Below are 13,235 nucleotides of genomic sequence, written 5' to 3' on the forward strand. Positions count from 1 at the left end.
AAGCTTTGCAGGAAGTAAAATTGCAAAACTGCCGAAGGGTGGCAGTCTCTTAGCAGGGTTAAGCAGTATTAAATTTGTATAACATCAGAAGAATTAGATGAAAGATTAATCAGCTTTTCTCTGTCAGGTTTTAGGTATTTGTATTTTAAATTCACGTTCCTTTTGCTTTGAACATATAAAATTCATATTAGGGCAGAGAAAAGTGTTAAGTACCTGTTTTAACTGTTTCCCATGTATCTGTTATGACATAGCATCATAGAAACGTTATCACCGAGTCACTAGACAACTACAGTGGCATTTGGCTGTATCACCAATTTTGGAAGCTAACAGTGCTATCAAATATTGAATGAGTGAGTGCCCTGGTGACTACACAGAAGCTTTTGGTGAGGAGGATGGGCTGCCTGCATCAAGTCTGACATGATAGCACTAACTGCTCCAAGAGAACAGAAGATCAGAAGATCTAATTTTCCATTGTGCTTATTTTGTGGCAATAGAGGAAGCGGCATTTGATAAAAGAGAAACAAATCCCTTCTTCTAAAAGTTCATTTGTTGCAATCTAGTGATCATCCCTGAAAACGCATGTCCATTCATCTATCCTCTTCTCTAATCTGCCAATCAGCAACTGGAGCCATATATCTCTGAACAATCTAACAAAACTCACCCTGACCTTTCAGCCTGGGTCTCACCTGAAAGGCAAAGGGGTAATGTTAAAAGTGACAACATGCCTCACAAATACAGAGCTCTTAGAAAAATGACAGCATCTCTGCAGAGGAAAGGTAGGACTCATGGCTGCAAGGCCAACAGAAAGGTTAGTTTTCAAAACAGAACACCCTGCTTCTCCGGCTATTTTATCTGATTTCCTTCACACCTTTGCTCAAGAGAGATTGCCTGGTTTTCCTATCCAATGTACCGAGCAACTATGCATAATTGAAAATAAACATACAACTTATTGCAGGCACAATAATCCATTAGTCGAGTCTCATTTCAATCAAATTAATACATCATGGAAATGCAGCAACTTACCTTTAGGAAGACCTCAGAACATTATCATTATGTGAGCATAACCTCCCTTCATAAAAATGCTTTCCTCTACCCTTCTAGAGATTCAGTAGCCTGTATGTTTAACAAAAGGTGTCAGTCTGACAGAAATCCCGTATGAGATGCCAAGAGGTGGCTCTTGGCACTTAGAAAAATGTCGGCTTTGACATTCAAACAGGACACATGCGTTTTAAATAATGTCAGGCAAACTCTTAAAATACCTCATTAGAACTCAGATAGAGAGATTTATGTTTTATGAGATGGATGATTCTCATTATAGCAGTAAGTCAATTCTCTCAAAAAGGATATACCAAACATATGGCGGTTCTGGTGCCAAGTTGTTAATGTTCTCACTTGTTGGTAAGAAACACATATGACAGTTAAATACAGGAAAAGCCTCAGTCTGGTATGAGTAAAGATAGGGCTAGAAACAGGCATAGCTTGGCTACTTAACATGTGGTATATTGTTTTGATTCAAGATTTATTGTAATTTTAGACAAATAGCTTAAGAACTTATAACATTACAGCTGATAGCCTTGAATCATTCCAAAGATTGGATGACAATTAGGCCTATACCATTTGGCCACATGACTCAGATTTTCCACTAAACTCAATTCAAACATTTTTGAAATAACAATCCAGATTTGTTCTAAAAATATTAACACAACTGAAAACATTAACACCCAGAAAATGAACCAGAACCAATGACTGCTTTATTAATTGGAAGCAATGATTTAATGAAGAAAGACAGGGAAGGAAAAAAAAGTAACATTGGACAATTGAGAGAGTACAATTTAGCAGAGAATTCATGGATCAGTCAACAGCAGCAGTTACTGAAATCACAAGAGATCAGGATCACTGTACATAGTACTGATTACAATTTTAGGATTACTTCCAGAAACCACTTTGAGTGTTCAAATTACAAAAATTACTCTAGCAGGCTTGAGACTATACAACTGCTACTCTGGAGGTAGCAACAACGTAAGATTTAAGATGACCAGATATATGTCAGATTCCTTTACTCTCAACAAATCTTTGAGCCATAGTCACAACAAGGCTGTATTAAGTTTCAGAGAGAATGGGGCTGACTGATTGTATCTCTTCCCTCTGCCTTCATATTGAAAGGTCTGGCAAGCTGGACAGATGCCCTTATAACCCTCAAAGAAAGTCCATCCTTCCTAAATGACCCTTCAAGAATTATTTTATTTTTAGATGTTCACCTTCTGTCAGCAGTAGTACAGAAGAAATAACATTACTCTTGTGAAAATACCCTAACCGTAACCCTTCAGAAAGAAACCACAGTGGATATTTCAACCCTCCCTGGACTTAGTGCTCCAGACAGTAACTGAATTGGAAAGCTCAAAGAACCCTCTGTGGCATGAGCCAGAACTGCACCTTCCAATTCACAACTATTCCATTGAATAACCCACTTTGACCTATGTATGCCTGCAATGGATGATTCTACAAGGTGCCAGACACTAAAAATAAACAAAAACAAACACGTGTGGGAAGGAATGGCAGACGAGCTTGTGTACTGACAGAGTTTGGAATGAAATAATAGCTGGAGATGGCATACTGCTGAAACGTGTCATGGCAAAAAGAAATGTAGTGATACGAACATGTGAGGCACAGTTTAGCATTCTTACCTCTAATTGGTGTACCACCTGGTGAGGTAATTTGAATGCAAATAAGATTAAAGAGAAGCGTTAGTACAACGAGAAAAGGGAGAAAATAGAAACTAAAAAGTTTTTCAAAGCTAGAATCCGTATTAGAAAAACAGGTATAATAATATATAAAAAAGGAATGTGCAGTAACATTGCCCTAGATTGGTTAGTAGAGCTCCACCAAGAACACAAAGTCTGATCTCAATTTACATATCCCTGGTTCTCCCCTCCCCCCAAAAAAAGGATTTGGCAAACCACTATCATTCATTGTCACAACTGAAATGGAGCAGCAACTGAGAAATGGGAGCCATGCTCTTTTATTCTGCCAGAAGATGTGGGAGCATCAGTGTCAGTGAAGTACAATAAGAATGTGTGTATGCACACATGTGTTTGTGAGTAAAGAGGAAAAAAAATATGGTAGTAGTTGGTAGACCATTTTTTGGTTTAAGATTACCTGGACCACTGGAGGCAAAAACCTGATTACATAACTGAAACTGGAAAACTAATCAATGAATGTAGGTTAACTCCTGTAGCAGGATCCTCCTGAGCAGAAACTACTTGCACCATTCAGTTTTAAAATATAAATGCAGAGGACATTTTTTTAGCTTTCACTTGGACTAAAGGCTGAGGCATGTTTTTGCATAGTTGTGCAGCAGGCCAAGGAGAGAATTGGTACTCTCTTTACAAGGGAGTTGAAAATAGCTTCACATGCTATGAACAAATCTTACAAAGAGGAGTTTTCATAGAAGGGTTTGCTCAATCTTGGCCCTTATCAACAGCTTTGCCTAGAGGTGCAGAAAGAGAACTGCATATGTAAACTGACAGCAACTCTCCTTTGAGCCCCGATTTTGTCCCCTTGGTTTTATTTTGTGCAAATGAAATCTGTTAGTAAGGGCAGGGAAATTCATGCAGATCTAATTTCTAGGTAGTTTATGGTATGTGTTGGTTTAATGCAGATTTTTCACATCTGAACACCAAGCACTTACCAAAAAAAAACCAAACCCAAAACAACCAAAACAAAACAAAACAACTGGGGAGTTTAAACAGACAGAGAGGGTTAAACAGGACACAAAGCCTCAAATCATGTTCCGTGTATTGATCAATAAATACCAGTAACCACAGAAATGCTGTGTCTGAGATTAACTGCTACCCACATTCCATTATCCACAGCACTGATCACCCAATGGGTGACAAAGACAGACACTCAAAGAGTTTCTGTAAATACAAAGAAGGCAGATTTTAAGCGCATTTAACTTGCTTCTTAAAGAATGGTTAAATTATTTACACTTATTATTTCCTTCCCTTGCTCTTTTCTAGTGCCTTTTCCTCTGGGCAGTATAGCTGCCGCTTTTAATCAGTGGAAACAATTCAAGCTGCTTTGTCTGGCATTCTCCACAGCCAAGATGATGTTATTCCAGCTCCGCTATACAGTGAGATTGTTTTTGCCAGTGCTTTTGTTCACGAATAGGTGAAAAAAAAGGAAAGCCCATATTGCCCGCTGTAAAGGTGAATATTCTCTTACATAATAAATCTGCCTATTTATCTGTTTCTCTAACTACTATCCCATTCACCTCAAAGGAGCAGTTCACATCACAAAAGCCTGCATGGCTTCCAAATTATATCAACAGGAAAAGAGAGGATTATTGCTTCATTCACGCACAACAGAAAAACTGCTGAGGACTCACTTTTCTTCCCAGTCTGCCAATTATTACTGTAATTAAACACTCTAAACCCTATCTTCTTCCTACCTGCAGTTAAGTGACATTGAGACTTTCCACAACATAGTGCAGCAATCAGACTCCCAGTCATTGAAACAGCACCTGTTTTAAGTTTCTCTCACTTGGATGTGATGCTGATCTTGGAATGCACTCACATAGCCATTGAAAAGTCTGGAATTAACTGTCTACACAAACACTCAAAAGGGATTCCCTAAAGTGCAGTTGGTTCATCTTTCTTCAGGTCTTGTTGTGGTCCGTCAGTAGCCTATGGAGCTGGCAACGGAGTCAGAGAGCGATGAGGCTGAGGTGAAGCCAGGGCCATCAGGAAGTGAGGTGTGGACTCCAGAGCCTCCAGAGACTGAGAGTAGTGAGGCAGAGGAACAGGAGGAGCCTGTTCCTAATGCACGCATGAGAAGAGCTGCCAAAAGGCAAGAACAGCTCAAGCAGAGAAGACAACTCGGGAGTAGGGTCAAGAGATGATCGGCCCCTCCCATAAGGCTTAAAACAGACCAGCACGGGTGTTTCAGCTTGCCGGAAAACAACGTTGTAGCTGCGTCCTCTGCTCTGTGTATGTCTTTGTTTTTTGTGGCTTCTGGACATTTGCCAGGAAGGGCCTTTGGCAGTTTGCCTAATTGGACTAAGGTTTGTGAGATAACTGAAGAATTTGTGTTTGGGAGGCATTTGTTTTACTTTGAGTTGAACGATGCTGGGAATGAAGTAATTCCCAGTTGTTCAAATAAAGTTTCTTTTTCCACGGACTAAGTTTATTACTACCTACTTGAGCCTGGGTCACAATAGGTCTGAAGAATTTTAGATTTTTCTTGCCAGATCCCACATCACAACTGTTAAGCAATTTAAAAATTTAAAAAGAAATCAGATTTTTGTTAATGGTCAGGATTGCCAGATAGATATCTGAACCACAAGCCACCAAAGCAAAAACCCAGGCATTTTCTTAGAAATCATAGAGCCGTAGATATGAAAGATATTTTAGAAGTTGTCGAGTCTAACCCAATGGTCCCCAACCTTTGCGGCCTGATGGCCTGGTGTGTGTGTGTGGAGAGGATGGTTCCATGTGAGTGGCAGATGTTTGTGTGAATGCACCTGCCCACCACTTACACAAATGGAGCTTTGCACGTGAGTACCCGCGGCTTGCACAAATGGAGCTGCATGCGTGCTCATCCACCACTTGTGTGACCCGGTTCCAAATGGGGCATGGTCTAATAGTAGACAATGGGCCGGAGATTGGGGACCCCTTTACTCAATACAGGATCTACTAAAAAGTCTCTGACAAAATGGTCTCTGTTTCAAGTGAAGGAGAACTCACAAATTTGGTAGCATCCTGGTTGATAGCTTGTATCCTGTCAGAGAATTCCTCCTGACTTCTAGCCTGGATGTATCTATAATTTATCCATTGGTTTTGATCCTTCTCTCTTGAACAGCGGTCACCAACCGGTGGTCCACAGACCACTGGTGGTCCACGAGAAAATTTTGGTGGTCCTTAGAAAAACTATTTGCATTTTTTATATTGCACTAAATACTATTTATCTCTTTAAAAAATTCATATTAGAGGTCTGCGGGATTTAAAATTATGAATTTAGTGGTCCCTGGGATCCGAAAGGTTGGTGACCCCTGCTCTGGAATAACGAAGAATACCTCCATTCCTTCTGTGAGACAATTCTTCAGATATATGAATATTGCTATCATATTTCCCTTCAAACATCTTTTGTAGGCTAGTCATACCCAAGTTCTTTAAGTATTACTTATAGGACTTGCTTTCTTGACCCTTCATTGTCTTGATAGCCTTTCTAGGAATTTGCTCCAATTTGTCACTGTCCAGTTTGAACTGTGATGTGGGTTATGGTAGGGAACACTGAACTAAATGGATCAATTATCTGACACAATAAACATGCTTTCTTGGATCCTATTAAAATAACATTCCATTTCTGGCCTCATTTTCATAAGTGCTTAATATTTATTGTACTGCCATAATGTGTTAGCAATATTTATTTGTTTAACCAATGTATTAGTCACCTCCAAAGCAACCCCAGGAATTATATTTCACATTTACAGTGGATCTAAAGCTAAACATCTTGTACTGCATAGAGTACAATGGTGCTGTCCACAATAATCATACCAGTTCTGACTTATTATTATGGGACAGACAAGAAAGCATTCATATTCAAAAGTTGTCCAATTTGCTGTTAGCAAAATAAATGCAACTCACAGATACACATTATGCACTCACTGCTCTATTAAAAATATTACCCAGAACAAGTCATAATCCAGGATTTCCTTTCCATGCTGTTATGGAATGAAGCCATTTAAATATATAGCCTTCAAACTTTGTATAGTCCATATGTTAACTCAACAACACTTTATTCCAAAATATCTACTACGCCAGTATCAAGTTATTTCTAATGGGATACTGTCCAAAAAAAGATTTTGAGGCAATATATTATATGAGCTCACATTTTAGTTTACATGTTTTAAACTATTTCTGGGAGGGTTTTTTTTCCCCCCCTGTATTAATATGACCAATTTTTCTTAAACAGCATTTAATCTACTATTTTGAGATAAAAGGTTTTTATCTTTGGTTTGCCCTTTTTCTCCTATGAGATGTATGTCAGACTGCCTCCGATTAATATTCAGGAAAGAAACATCTTGACTTCATTTGAAAATAAAGAAAAGTACTTTTACTAAATTCATCTGAATGCAATCATAGAAGAACTAGAACTGAAGCAAAAAATGGCTGACAGGCACATTTCCCTTCATTAGTCCCTCCTCCCCCCAAAGGTCAGGCAAATCTGGGCCAATGCCGATTCCCTCATGGGCCACGTGGTAAACTCCTTCCAATGATCTCCTTCTGCTTGGAATGCCTGGAATGCAGGGTTCACTGATGGTTTGAATCCCTTACTCCTCCTTTCCATTAATTGTCAGTTTATGCTCTTAAAGGGCCCTCACCCCATTTATCATGTAAGGCAGTGATACAGCATAAAACATTGAATTAATTAACACTAGACAAGGTAACAAACTAAACATTCTACTAAAATATAAAATACACAATTAGCAGTGAAGATTGGTGAGCGGAAGCTGACAGTTTGGCCTAGAACAGGGAATGCCAATCTCTCACGAAGCTTCAGTATGGCTTGCTGGCCACGATGGCTTTGTCTATAAAATTAAGTGAGACCAAAATAAAATTCTAAAGTTAAGGGAACTGTTTTGTCCACTAAAAACTGAGTATAGTATAGTGAGTACCAGACTGTGTTATTATTTGATATGCTGTTATTTATAATTTTGGCCTATTAACATTTGCTTTTACAATTCTAATTACTTTCAGACTGATGGTATATGACTCTTAATGAAAGCCAGCTGGGTGACTTTGGGCTGATCACTCTTCCTCAGTGGAACCCACCTCATGGGATTGTTGTTGTGGGAAAAATAGGAGGAAAAGGGAGTATTATATATGATGGGATAAAAATCTAAAACTAAATTTATAAATATAAAATAAGCAAGATATGCCATTTTAAATTTATTAATCAATTGTCTTCCTCTACTAGTTCCTCTACACACAATACATTAAGTCCTGTTTATTTATTTTTAGTTTAGTACAAGGCACAGCTAACTATAATAATCATAGCACACTATGATTTATAAAACATGTTTAAGGCTTAATATATTAATACAAACATATTGCTAATGTATAGGTGTTGTTCATATCTCAGTTTATTACATTCTAATTTAGCTATAAAGTCATGAGGTATATGGTTTTGATTTGCAGCAGAACCCAATATCTTGTCTCTCGGTCAGCACCTATTCTTATTTTGACATGATGCTCAAGAGCAATATCCCAGTAGGGAAGAGGGCTCAAGCTGGAAATTAGCATGGACTCACTATGTAAACACAAGTTCTAACCCCCAGTGAATGCCTTTGAACCTCACCTAGTCTTTTCCAAGTGAAATTTGCCAGGCTGGGGAGATTCATGCAGAGAACAATAAAGTATCTAGTTTGAACTCTACATTTATGGGTCTGATAGTTTGTGCCTGACACGTTCATTTTTTAGCCAAGTTCACTGTGTTTTCTGTATCACGATGGTCCATTAATATTATTACTGTGATATTGCCACAATTTTCTCTTTGGTATTAAAATGTTTAATATGATTTTACTGTGCTTCAAAATATTATTTTATGAACAATAGTGAACACTGAATGATAGAGTCATGTGATAAAAATACAACTATAATCATTGAAGTTTTATACCACCAATCATTTGGAGCAGAGGAATACTATTGCTAGTCTTTTAAAATCCTTCTACCTATTTTATTTTATTTTCCTTGCAGATCAAGAAATAAAATGGGAAACCTTGCATATATAGCAATTCTTCCACAATTGGCCTACGTTTTAAAACCAACATCCCAAATATCTATTTAATCACATATCTATAATCAAATGTAAACTGAATGTACAAGTTATAGCAATCTGCCATTCCTACCTTTTCTGAAAATATATAGTTATTGTATTTTGGAAAGTAGGCTTCTTTTTAAGTATTGTCCTGTTTGGATCTGTGCAATCTACACAAAACTGCAGGGGAGTTTCAGTCTAGTAGTAGTTTGAATAATGCAGTAAATGCATGAAAGAAAACTGAAAGCTTATTGAGATGGCATTTAAAATATAAATGTACTTTCAGAATAAAGAATAAAGTACATTGGGCCGGTTTAGCTCACGCTGGTAAAAGCCTGTTATTAAGAACACAGTAGCCTGCAATTACTGCAGGTTCGAGCCCGGCCCAAGGTTGACTCAGCCTTCCATCCTTTATAAGGTAGGTAAAATGAGGACCCAGATTGTTGGGGGGGCAATAAGTTGACTTTGTAAAAATATACAAATAGAATGAGACTATTGCCTTATACACTGTAAGCCGCCCTGAGTCTTCGGAGATTTCAGACCAGTCATTTAGCAACATTCGAAGTTACAATTAATCTCCCAAGGCTATTTATGAGCTATTTTTGAAATTAGAACAGCTGCAGCCTCTCCTGGTTATGTGACCACATTTTGGGTGCCTTCAACTGCTGTTTGGAGCATCCCATGGTCACATGACCACACTGTGACCTTTTTTTGCTGGTTTCTGGCATTTACCTCTGGTTTCTGGCAAAAAACAGCCATAAGGGGAAAATTGGTGTTTGTTAAACATCTACCACATTTACTTAATGTGAATGACACAAAAAAGTCAAAAAATCTGATTTGACTTACAATGGCAATGACTTACAACTGGAATTCCAGGCTCAATTATGGTTGTAAGTTGAAAACTACTTGTATGTTATCTTTGTATATTATTATGGGAAGCCAAATGATTCTATTAGAATGGAACATCATTGCTATTAACTAAAATTGTATTTACCCTGTTTTCCCCAAAATAAGACATCCCCTGATAATAAGCCCAATCGGGCTTTTGAACGCATGGCAATAAGGCCAAGCACTTATTTCAGGGTTCAAAAAAATATAAGGCAGGGTCTTGTTTTCGGGGAAACACAGTATTATCTCATTTTAGACTAAATAATTCAATGGACAGCAGAATGATAGTCTATAACATGCGAGATCCCAGAGACCTCTCCCCACTTTACCCCATAGATGAGTCCTTTAACCATTAATTTAATGGTCAGAAAATTATTCCTAAGAGTACTGGACAGCAGCATTGATTGGAATTATTATATGGTTCATTGTACAAATCCAATTTCAGACTGGATTTGATATTTTTATCCACCTATCAGGTCTTTCACAAGTAGCTGGGATAGGCAGATGTTTATATTTGATGGTGTTGGAAGTATCATCACAGGCTGTCAACTGTTGTGTGTAAAGCTGCCTTTTGCAACTGACTGGTAGTGAATTTGTCAATGCTGATGGTGTTCAAGTGGTGCCCTAGTTGTTTTGGGATTGCACACAAGGCCCCTATTACTGTTGGTATAATCTTTGCTTTCTTTTGCCAGTTGTTCAATTTCTATTTGCAGATCTTTATATTTTGTTATCTTCTTCAGTTCCTTCTCTATTATTCTGCTGTTCTGATTTTTTGCACAGTCGGCCAGATGCTCAGACTGGATTTGGCATTTTTATCAACCCATTGAGTACTTCCCAAGGACCTGTGACAGGCAAATATTGATATTTGATAGTATTAGAGGTATTGTTGCAGGATGTAAGCTCTTCTGAGCAAAGCTGCCCTTTGCAATTAATTGATGGTGAATTTGTCAATGCCAATAGTATTCAAGTGGTGCTCCACTTGTTTTAGGATATTATTATGGTCCATTCCACAGCCAGCCAGATGTTCAGACTGGATGTGGCATTTTTGTCCACCTATCAAATTATTATTTTATTTATCTGTATCCCACCTTCAATATTTTGCTGGAGGGTTAGGGTTAAGGGTTGTGGTAGGAACTCTGAATTCATATGAAGCAAAATCCTTTGTTGACATAGGCAACACTCAAATCTATATGTTAATCAAGACTGAACAGAAAATGCTCTCCAGTTATTGCCCATATTCCAGGAAGATACCATCTTTAGTTCTGAATAGGGTTGTAATGTTCCTGCTGTTTATGATGATATTCTGTGCACTGAAATGTTCTGATCTTTATCTACATAGTTAGCCTGATTTACAAATCTCAGATACATATATTACGCAGAATTATCAATGATGCTAGTGGCCTATTGGCCTAGTAAATAAATAAACTTTACCCATCAAAGTCTTAGACCACTGGGTAAGTTTCCCTGTTGTTATTAATGAACTTGATGAAATCTGCTGAAGAGGGGCCAATACTGAAGTCTAAATCTGATATGACATCTAAACCTGATATGCTGTGCTTCTCATGATCCTGTGTGCTGAAAGATCTTTTCTTCACAATAATCCTATGTGTGTGTTGTGCATATGTGTGAACATGTGAGTGAGGATAAGAAAAATAACTGTCGTGTCCCACTCCTCCGCTGACGGCTGGGTCAGGGAAATCCGAATCAGGCTTGCCTCTGCAGCTCTGCCCAAAGTCCTAGCAAAGTCCTCAGAGCAGGCAGGAGACCAGAAAGTGACTTCAGCAAGATAAGTTCGACTTTGCCTGACTCAGAGACTGCCAGAAAGCAGATCCTTTATATAGGCCATAGGGTGTGGCTCCATGACTCAGCACTCATTAAGGCCTGCCCCTCCCTTCCTTCTGTTGCCTCCGCCTATCCAGTCTTCTGATGCGAGGGTCACTCCAATCAGCAGCTGTTGGAAATAAACCTTCCTCAGGCTCACATGCTGTGGAGGAGGGGGAGGGATCTAGCTGCTCCGTTTGCCTGGGCATGGAGCCAGGGCTGGGGCCGGGGGGTGCTCCCTCCTCTGCAGCCTGCTTGGGCATGGAGCCAGGGCTGGGACCGGGAGGTGCCCCCTCCTCTTCAGCTTGTCTGGGCATGGAGCCAGGACTGGGGCCGGGTGGCATACATTCCTCCGTGTTCGGGAGCAGATAAGAAGGCCCCGGCTGCTTTGAGAGCGGGCAAGACACAACAATAACATGGATATAGTATGTATGCTTTCTAGGCCTATCCACACACCAGGAAAAGAGATGTCTAGGCACACTCCAGAGTGTTTCCTTGATACTTAGAAAATGTTACTCCATAGTGTAAATCCTATTGATTCTGCAAACTGGAAGAAGAAACATATTTTTCCATTGTGTCTGAAGAAACCAGTCTTCAGTAGCTAAGCAGGTACAATATTGCTGCCTATATTACAAATTTCAGACTTAGAACTCTTTTTCTTCCTGAGGGACTTTATGAGTGAAACGTAACACACATTTGTCTGAAATTAATTTTTAAGATATCTTAAATTTCATTTAGTATCTACTTATGGTCTCCATGAATATATTATTTTTGCTTATCTGAATTCCGCTCTGTCCTTACAAACAATGACCTCAAACTCTCTTTCGAATATGTAGTATTTATTAGGCTATATATAAATATTAATTTAGCTTATAGTTGAATAAATTCTTTTAAGTCTGCTAATGTCTCCTTTAGAAATTAAATAACTAGAGAAAATTAGAGTAGTGTGTGAATACCAAATGAAATTCTCTGGAAATTAGCTTGCAATATAGAAGGAAAAAAGACCAGTCAAAATTTAGGACATGATGGCAATGTTAAACGTGCTTTGTTTTTAAACTCAGGTTTTCCTCTTAAGCTTGCTTACCAGCAATGGAATTACATGAAATGAATGTTGCTGAGAGCCTACCACATGCTCAAGTGCTGCCCTACTCATTTGCAATTCCAGATACAGAAATATATTTAAAAGCATGGAAAATAAGTATCCAGTGGCATCCTTTCCTAATGCTGCCTGTGTAGCACCTTTCAAATTAAATTAATGAGGGTATTTCCTTTCCACCTCACACATCTTGAGAAAAAGGTAAAGGTCATTGTGAAATTACATAAAATGTAAATAGGTAAAGATAAAGGTTCCCCTTGCACATACGTGCTAGTCGTTGCTGACTCTAGGGGGCGGTGCTCATCTCCGTTTCAAAGCCGAAGAGCCAGCGTTGTCCGAAGACGTCTCCGTGGTCATGTGGCCGGCATGACTCAACGCCAAAGACGCACGGAACGCTGTTACCTTCCCACCAAAGGTGGTCCCTATTTTTTCTACTTGCATTTTTAAGTGCTTTCGAAACTGCTAGGTTGGCAGAAGCTGGGACAAGTAATGGGAACTCACCCTGTTACATGGCAGCACTAGGGATTCGAACCGCCGAGCTACCGACCTTTCGATCGACAAGCTCAACATCCTAGCCCCTGAGCCACCGCGTCCCCTAAAATATAAATATATT

At 38.9% G+C, this 13,235-nt stretch overlaps 1 protein-coding gene across 1 annotated transcript in view; it reads right to left on the minus strand.

Moving 5' to 3' along the window:
- PTPRF (protein tyrosine phosphatase receptor type F) overlaps nucleotides 1-13,235 on the minus strand; it is a 609,016-nt gene that overhangs the window by 115,695 nt on the left and 480,086 nt on the right. The gene's annotated exons all lie outside the window — the stretch shown is intronic.

This window comes from Ahaetulla prasina, chromosome 3 (genome assembly GCF_028640845.1).
Source record: "Ahaetulla prasina isolate Xishuangbanna chromosome 3, ASM2864084v1, whole genome shotgun sequence".
In the NCBI taxonomy this organism is placed as follows: domain Eukaryota; kingdom Metazoa; phylum Chordata; class Lepidosauria; order Squamata; family Colubridae; genus Ahaetulla; species Ahaetulla prasina.